The 9,952-nt window shown below is 34.9% G+C and overlaps 1 long non-coding RNA gene across 1 annotated transcript; it reads left to right on the top strand.

Annotated features, from left to right (window-relative positions):
- Window positions 1-410: 410 nt before the first annotated feature.
- Window positions 411-9,634, top strand: LOC143682759 (uncharacterized). Its single transcript, XR_013175267.1, has 3 exons — window positions 411-601; window positions 8,610-8,664; window positions 9,559-9,634. It is a non-coding gene; the product is annotated as an uncharacterized LOC143682759 (long non-coding RNA).
- Window positions 9,635-9,952: the final 318 nt, after the last annotated feature.

The following is a 9,952-nucleotide window of genomic DNA, read 5'->3' as shown; positions in this document are numbered from 1 at the left end:
ATTATAAAAGGTGGTTAATTGAAGTGGGTACTATGAGACTGTATAGAAGAATGAGGTATAATTTTATATTGACAGATAATTATATCTAAGAAATATTTTTGAGAAACAAAAGCAAGTATCATTTGATTCAAAATAAAAATGGAAGAATGTATACTTGTATATGTATATCCACTATTAATTTAGACTAATTTAAGTGTCATGTAAAAAAGTACCTTTTCCTTATTCTTCTTTTTCTTTTTGCATTTTCTGGCATATTATATTCTTCTAAATGAACTTTAAGAGCACAGTGCTACGTAACCATTGTTCCATTCTTTACAAAATAGTATATTTTTAAATGTAATTAGGTATTGTCACCATCTTGCTTAAGACTCTTCTTCAATAGCTTTTTTAAATTCATGATAATGATTAGATAATAATGATAACATTTATAGAACTATTTCTAAATTGTAGACCTCATGTCAGCATTCAATTTCATTTAGTCCTCTCAACCTAAGTTATAGAAATGTTAAATACATATTATGATTTTCTAGCCCCGAAAAAATGGCAGAGCCAGTATCAGAATCATCTGTGCACCTGAAAAAGAGAATGACCAAAAATATTCGTAAGCACTAGTAATGTCTATTACTGCCTAACTATTTCTAATTCTATCTCATGTCATTCTTTCCCTTACTATGATTCAGACATGCAATGCTTTTTCTAAGTTTGCAGTGCAGGAAACTCTTTCCAGTTTGAGAGTCTTTCCATATGTTATTTCCTTTTCCTCAAAAACTGTCTTCTCATTTTTTATCATGGCTTCTTATTAATTGGGTTTCCACTTAATTTTACCTTCTAGAAGAGTCTTCCAGGACAATTCTGACCCTCCCCAATTTTTTTTCCATATTGCATCTCATTTATTTACTGTATATCACTTGGTATAATTTGTAGTTATTTTATGTTTTTTTTTTATTTTTGCCTCCCATTAGTTTATAAACTCCATAAATATACGAAATGGTCTTTTTTAAAAATTCCTATTCCCAGTGCTTGTCACAGTTCTTTGCAATTAAAGTGACTTAAATATATTGGTTGATTGAATTAAAGATATAAACATAACACTAAGACTTTTATTCTAATTATATTAAGCATATACATAAATTTTGGAAACTTAGATATTTTTCCATTATTCTGTATTCCTGAGTACATAGTTTCCTTTCTTATTATACTAGCCTGTTTCATTCATGTAAGTAGATTTTATAATTTCCTTTATTTTGACTCTACATGTGTCTTAACATTAATCTAAGATATCTGATATTTTCATTGCCTTTGTGAAAATGATTTTGTATCTTTTCCCATCTGATTATGGATAATTTCCATTTTTTTCTTATTTAAGAAAGACTAGTGAGAATTATTCAAATTATCTTTGTGCCCTTGAATAAAGTTTTGATTTTCTGATTTACTTTATAACTCTGTAAAAGTATGGATCAATATAATGTGATTATGGGTAGGAATTTCATATCAGGTGTATTAGTCAAGATTCTCCAGAAAACATGAAATTAACCATCACGTGGGATATGTAAGAAAAATAACTCTAAGCAAATTAAATTTTTTGGATGTTAATATTTTGAATAAATTCTCCATCCAAATTGGTTTTTAACATTTTCTTATAAATATATAAATATCATTTTGGATAATAAAATGTCTTCTGGTTGGTCATTTCAGTTCGGATAATCACAGTTCAGCTGAAATGGATTCATAGGATTTGGGCTAAATATCTTATCAACTGGCAAATTAATATAAATATAAAAGACAGCTCCTAATTTACTGATTAACATTAACCAAATGGCCTACAAATTCCATGCAGTATATCAAGGACTTTATTTACCAGCTGCACTGCAGTTGATATGGTGCTGTTGGATCCTTTAAAACTAAGTCATGCTCAAATAGGCCTCTTTTTCTTCTCCCACCACTACCTTTAGTCCAGGATATTTGCTTCCTATTTTCTTTTGTTTACTCTTTCATTTCTGCTCTGTTCTCTAGTTTTTCCTTCATGACATTTTATTTCACTGCAAAATAAAAACCCACATAAAAGTAGTCTTCTGCCCTTAAATTTTTGGGTGCTAGTTTACCAAAAAAAGGTCAAACCCCTTAGCAGGAGTATATTTGGAACCCTAGATACTTTCCTTATTTAATTTAGCATTTTCAAACATGTGTCCTGTGATTTCTAGAGAGTGTAAGCAATCATTTGTGCAAGAGTAATTATATTGCAGATGGTTTATATAATTTAATTCTTACAGTAACTCTTTAGAGTATCATTTCTAGTTTGTGGAGGATGAAATGGATGCTCAGAGGTTGTTTCCTCAGTTTCCCTCTATCTAGCTGACTGATGTATCTGTGACTCAGATGCTCATGATCTTTACTTTAAATCTTTCTGTCCCTAGGTCATCTGCCTACTATTTCTTCTGAAGGTCTTGTTTTCCCACCTCTGTATAAATATTTGTTTGTAATTTTCATTTTGCCTAGAACTCTTTCTGTTGCATATCCTGCTATGAAATTAGTACCCTCTGAGATATATGTCATATTCTTCATTATTGCTTCTCCTTTTGCTCCATGAAGAACGATTTCTCTATTCCTGCCAATATGGCATTATAGATTCTCTCTAATAATAGAGCACCCCCTTTTCAGAATTTTCACTCTCTATTACTATTATGGCTTATTGGGTCTTTTGGCTTGACTCTATAAGTGAGACTTGGATATACTGGGACTTGTCTGGTCATCTTGCACTGACTACTGAGAGACTTCCAGTAAAATTATTCCAGGTAAAGGAGCTTGGTATAATGAAGAGCCAGGATGTAGAAGGCAAGAAGAGAAGTGATTCAGAGTGCCAGGGAATGGCTGTCAGTCTCTTTCTGGCTAGGGCTCAAGGATTCATATCTGAGTTCCAAGGAGAGGAAAGTCTAAATACAAAATAGCCAGAGAATATTACTAAAATCTACAGAGTGAGACATAAAATCTTTAATAATGTAAAATGTAAGGAAAAACACACATCCACACACATACATGCACAACTTCACAACAGATCACCCATGTCCTGTGCCACCACAGGAGTTTTAGTGCCTTGTTCTCAATGAGAACAATTTACTGAGTCTCAGTAGATTATGGGAGGAATTCAGTGTGGGGACTGTAGTGCCTGCAATAGCAGTGGCACAGAAGCAGGGGGCAGGTTTGGCATTAGCAGGAATGGTATGTTCAAGAGCATGTGAAGCATTGTTGATGAAGGGGGCAGAGTATAAGTAAAGATTTTGGCTAAGTTATGATGTCTTAAATTGTTAAGTAAGGGGTAGTGGGAGAAGCTGTCAAATTTGAGTTTTATATTCTTAATCTGATCTCACTTGTCCTCATGAAATGGTGAGATAGGGGGAAATAGTTTCCATACACAATCTAAATTTTAAAAATAATTTCACGTGTTAGTATTATCTTCCTTCACACATGGTATTTGGCACAACGTAGAGTCAGTATCTTTTGATGGATAAAATTTTAAAAAAAGGACAGAAAGAAGATATGATAACTAGGGAATCTTTGAATGCCAATTAATGTGCCATCTGTCTAAGTAGACTGGCTTGCTAATTTACTTACTAGGTTTAGTGGTCTGTATGTTCATTTGCTAGCTTCTGAATCTTAAGACACTTTTTATGATTTCACCTGAAATTTATTTTCACTTGGATTTAAAGTTTGAACGGTTACAAACTAGAGCTTCATTTGGGTTAACAAATATCTTCTTTTAAAACTTTACACATCCCTGAGACAGTTAAGAGTTAATCACACAATAGCATGAATTAATTCTCCTGGATTGCTTTACTTCTCTCATAAAATTGAATGTATTTTGGAAAGTGTATCATTATTTGATTTTTCAGAATCAAATAGTTTGGGAGCTGGACTTTTAGGGAGAAGATTAGGGTACCATGATGACACTGGACAGGAGATTGGAGGGAGAAGTAAAGAAGGATATTGTTAATCAGAATGGCTCTGTACCAAAAGCAAAGATGTATTCTCTTCTTTCTTTTTTAATTTTACCTGCCCTCAACTACTAGCATCCATGTCTCAACTGAGTACTTTAGTAATACAACTTTGCTACTTTTAAGGTAACTTGTTTTTCAACCTATTCTTAGAACCTAAGCGCTACATTTGAGAGCCGGGGAGTATCTATAGAGAACTAGCACCCAAATGACACATAACATTTGCCTTTACTAATGTATATAATTTGCAGAGGCTCTCTTTTCTCTATGTGGCTGATGTAAATTATTCTACATTCTAAATGTTCTGACTTAACATGACAATACTTCATACAGTTTGTAAAACTATATGTACTTAATATATCTAGGAGAGGGAAGTAGTTAGCTAGTTTAAAAATATAGAAAAAATACTTTAAAAAGCATTTGAAACCCAAACTACCAAAGTATATGGAAAATACTCTGTAGGATGATTTCTGTGCATGGAAGATGGTATACTATATAAAGTAGTCCTGTTGCATCGTTTAAAAAACAGCACATTGAATGGGCTTCTGTATTCCTAACCCTGCACGCAGTGGTCCTTTGACCATTGGTGGTTTAAATGATATTATTGTTAACATGCAAGTCTGTTTTAGTCCATTCATGATTTTCATGACAAGTATCCAGAGTATTTACAAAATCTACATCTCTGACCAAAGCATATGTGACTCCAATTAAAGAGGGCATTTAATGTCAAAGAAAAATGACAGATGTCCCTCAGGCCAGTGCTTTGTGTACATGTAGATTATAAATTCAAGGCCAGCTCAGCTTTTTCCATAGCCCAGTATTTCATCAGGTCTCTGTCAACATGGTTTGATCAATGTCTTCAAAGGAAAGGCAGAGACAAATGGATGATTAACTTAAAGCATTTGTCATTGAGACCAAGCTTGGAGCAGTCCTGGGCAGTGTGATGGATGTCAGAGGGAAACCACTTTGTATCTGCCGTTCAAACAGAGCAAGTGTGAAAATAGCTAATGGTATAAGAGGATCCTCATTTCTCATCTTCAGCTTCTTACTTTTCCCTGTACAAATGAATATTCTGCAATGCCAAATGATATAGCCAGCAAAGGGGAGTTCAGGACACAGAAGGAAAAGAAAGAAAGAAAAAAAGAGAAAGATATTCAATCCAACCTTCCTGTATGTTTGGCTTTTCCAGAGACCATTCCTACAGCTTTTACAAAGTAAAATGCATACATGTGTATGGGGGGATAACAGGAATGGTAAAATAAACTTAGGAGTTGGATTCAGAAGCCTGAGGTTTCAGTTCCAACTCCTCTACTCATCAGAAGTGAGAACTTCAGCAAGTTGTCTACTTGTTCTGAGTTTCATGAATCTTATCAACAAAATAGTACTCATCAGCCCTGATTCACAGGATTTCATGAGGCATGACAGAATCAGTACGCTAGCACCTGGCATATCATAGGAAAGGCTTGCCTATAAATATATATTTGTATATGTATACATTTTCACGGAAGGAGGCCAGAGGAGCAGACCGATCTGCTCTCTAGTCTTTCACTCTTCCTGATGTAAGCCAAGCCAAGAAGTAGTTATTCTCAGAACTGTTTTTATTAACAGAAACAAATAATCAACCATACCAAATTTGTTACATATTTAAAAATAGATTAAAATTTTTGAAGAGAATTTCTTCACTATTGCACAAATACTGCATTAATTAGTATTCTAGCAGAAAGAGTGTCAAAACTAATGGCCTTTGTTCCATTTGGAAACTGCTAATTGTACTGGTGTACTAGGTAGACTTTGCTATAATTTCAGAAGTGATTAGTTGACTTAAAATAGTACAATATGATAACATTCAAAAACCATAATTATTTTAATAACTAATCTGTTCCATTCAAAAACTAAAAATATTGTGTGATATGTACTTTTCAAGATGACTAGCTTATTTTTCAGTAATGAGAATTAGAGATGTTTGAGAATATTTTTACTTCCAAGATTCTAATTTGCTATTAAAACATTGAGTAAACATCTGGAGGATGATTCCAGCCCCAAAGGATCATTCATTTGGAAATGATGTTGGGTTGTATAGGATTTATCTCACTTGGGAACACTGGGACTCTTAATCCATCTCAAGGAGATGGTGTGGCTCTAGAAATAGCAGAAACCAAAGTCCTTGCCTGTGGTTTTGCCCCCATCTCTGGAATTAGCTGACTACAATATTCAGTTTATCATTGATGAAAGAAAATGGGAAAGGCGATATGCAAATATGGGGAAGAACAACAATGGCATGTACCCACAAGCACCTGCACAAACTGTGAAAGAAGGAAGAATAGAAGATGACTGCAGAGGTACAAATAAGAGAAATATGAGACAGACATTGATATTTGAAATATATCGTTGGATTATTAAGAATTCTTAACATAATATTCCCTCTTCTCAGTGTTTTATTTTTGGGGGAACATGTTATATTTAAAGGAAATCTATGTCTTGGAAGTCATCAGGCACCATAACTCCTCATCAGATCTCACCTCTCAGAGGGGGGCCTGAACCCTGGGCATCCAAGGAGACTTGGTTGGATGCATAGCATAAGTGAAGCATCACTTGCCCACCAGCTGCAGAGTCGGGAATCACAGGGATGATGCGAAGGAAGCATTTCCTAAAGAAGAAGGAACTAAAGGCATTCATGACTTCCACCTGACACTTACTGTCAACTGGCCATGAAGATGAGGTGATTCCAAGTGTGGATCTACTGAAAAGGAAGGGGAGAGATCTCATGAAAGTGGAAATGGAAAGCAGGACATAGAAGGCAGTGCCTGAAGGCATGTCCTCCACCTAAGAAACATAGCTAAAGTGGCTTCTTGCAGTAGCCCTCTGGTTTCAAGTAGGGGTATGAAGAAGCAATTGAGATACCACAAATACACTAATGCAAACTTGAAGATTGCCTTGTCTTTCTCTTTGTTTCTATGGCATTTCAATCTTTCTGTGAATAAAGAAAAAAGAAAATGGGCCTTGTTTTCAAGTTGATTGTGGAGAGTTCATAATTCCCTTTAGCTGTCTTTGCCTCACAGCTTATGGGCTGCACATATGCCGAGGGAGTTTTATCCTAGACTATACCTTTGAACTAGATGGAGGATGAGAATCAGTGCTATTTGATCACATTTGTTTAAGAGAGGATTTCATGAATTCTAAATAATTGTTTTCTATGGCTCAAACTCCCATTTGTTGATAAATTCTTGATGTTGATAAAAATAGCTGATTTGGGATTGTTTTCTAAACAGATTGCTTCCAATCTGTTTTCTGAATGCATTTTCTTCCTTAATTTCATTCACATTCTTAGATTCCTGATTCTTTGGCAAAGCTAGTTTGGATATTTTGGGATAAGTGGAATTTTAAAAACTTAGATCTGAAGTCACTGATTTTGGGAGTCACAGTTTGCAGCTCTAGAGTCATTTTCACATACAATTTCTAAAAGGCAGTGTGGGGGCATTGCCCCAACTTACTGCATCTGTCGGCAATGGAATTTTGTCATGGATTGCCTCTCTGGAATAGTTTGAAAATATGAAAATCTGTAACTAATGTGCTTGAAAATTACTTTCATTATACAGATCAAGTCCCTTCAAACCATATATATTTATATAGAAATATCTCTGTTCAATAAAGCCTAAACCCTATAGTCCCTTCCCTCTGTAACATGATTGCCACCATGAAAGGAATTAGGAAAGCCCCTTAGAATGTATCATAAGATGTTATATACGTGTGTGTGTGTGTATGTATATATGTATATCAGCCCCTTAGAAAGTATCTATTATGCTATACATATGTGTATGCGTGTGCATAATACTATTTGTTTTATATAAGAGTTTTTGTGTGATGGGTGTATGATTATAAGAAGTTGTTAAACAGATGTTTTTATAAAGAGATGCTTCATATCCTCTTATTCAAGACCCCAAATCAAAATTCTAAACTCCAAGTACAAATATTGTAGTGACAATTGTCAATTGTCATTAATAGGTTCACACTAACAGAAAGGCAAAAACATCCCTTGGGTCAGAGAAATAGTATTTTTTTTTTCCAAATGATTCAGAGGGAAGTCCTCACAATCAAGACCCACCACTGAGTGGAACACAACTACCCGCAGGAGTTGTGGAGGAGTTGATGGGGAATGGACACTTGTGGATGACAATAACCGAGTCAATGAAAGCCACATCAGAATCTCAGAAAGCAAAATAACAAAACTCCATTCCCAATGCAGCCTTACAGATACACACTTGAGGCTGGAGTATGACTATGCCTAAACTAGTCTGGATGTGTGTAGATGGAGGCACCTCGTCTGAGCCAGGCTTATCTTATCAGTTTCAAGGTATACAATATACGATGTGACTGCTGAGTACAACAATCAACAGAACACTCAGGCATGATATGGCCCTTATTTGTCATTAACAAATCCTGACTCAGGGAGGTTCTTGAACTTAGAGCTGCAGAACAGGAATAGGGATATTTACCCAGAGGTCTCTGAGGGTTGTGCTAACAGAATCTTAGATAGTCGTAAAGCTTATTGTACAGCCCCCAATGACAGTCTGCTAAGAATTATTCTACTTTTTCCCTCTCTTGCTGACTTATTTCTTTCAGGTTCCTGGACCTTCCTGTAAGGATTCAGAGCCCTGTGTTCTGATAGGAGAAAAGAGTATGTAATACCTTCTTTTTATTTCTTCCTGTCTTCACTGTCAAAGGAAGCTTACCCAGTTAAGACAGTGAGCAGGGCTTGGCAGCCCTGTCAACAATCTAAGAGTTGAAATGAGACTAAGAACAATGAAGGGGATAATTAAAAATATAAAAATAGTTTGTAACCACCCCAAATCTTCATATCATTACTTAAATTCATTGTTTGGCTAGTGTTTTCAGGTAAGGCATTAATTATTTAAAGTAGATATGAGTATAGAAAAACTTTCTCTCTAGGATGGATAACTTTGTGAGCAAATATTGGAGAAATAGCTGAGTACTTTAGGATAAATTAGAGAACTAAACTTTTAACAAAAATTCATAGTGAGATGGAATCCAATAACTATAAAAGTGTCCAGCTAATATAACCCAGATATTTTACAGTTTTAGATGTGACTGGTGATCTGTGTTCTTTAGTGCAGGATCTCGCTGGAGCAATAATAGCACTTATTTCCAAAGCAACTTACAAGCATGATAGTACTCATATCTCCGTGCATCCTCCCAGTTTGCTGATGTGGTCCTTGGATTCATCTTCCTTCAACAGCAATTTCCTATCATTTTTTAACCTCTGAATACCTTGCATGGATTGGCTGTTCATTGTCCATATCAAATAGCTCCGTGAATTATTTGTACTCTTCCACTGGATTGAATCAAGTTATAATCATGTGGAAAAAGGGAAGGTAAAAATGAGATCAGCTGGCATAAATAGTACTTCCTTTCTGTGAACTTCATTACAGACACTCAACATAAGCACTAAATATTAACAGATTTTTTAAATATCTTCTGATACTTTTTACATTATGAAAAGCAACAGAAAGGCAGCAACTGTTCACACAATTTCCCCTTTCCTCTTTTTCAGTGACTGTTTTTGCAGAGCTAGCCAAAGATGAAATGAAAAAAAAAAAACGAAACTTTTTCTTAACTGGAGTTCTGGGCTTATCAAATGCATCTTGTATGATTCCAATAAATTGCATAATTCTCTGAGTCTCAGGTTTTCCTATCTGTAAAATTAATAAAATTTTGCATGCTTCTTAGGATTTTTAATTCAATAGATATTTCCTGATTTTCTACTCTGTTCTGTAACTCTGGGCATGGAACAGTGAATAAAAGAGATAAAGTCCTTGGCCTAAAGGAGCCTAAAGGAGTCTAAATTCTTGTGAGAAGAGACAGGATATAAATAAATAAGTAAAATATATAGTTCCTCAAATGGTGATAAGTTCTTGTGAGAAAAATAAATTGAGAAGGGAGAAGTG

This window comes from Tamandua tetradactyla, chromosome 5, assembly GCF_023851605.1.
Source record: "Tamandua tetradactyla isolate mTamTet1 chromosome 5, mTamTet1.pri, whole genome shotgun sequence".
NCBI classification, from domain to species: domain Eukaryota; kingdom Metazoa; phylum Chordata; class Mammalia; order Pilosa; family Myrmecophagidae; genus Tamandua; species Tamandua tetradactyla.
Note: the sequence above shows the minus strand (reverse complement) of the source record. Positions and strands in the feature narration are given on the sequence as shown.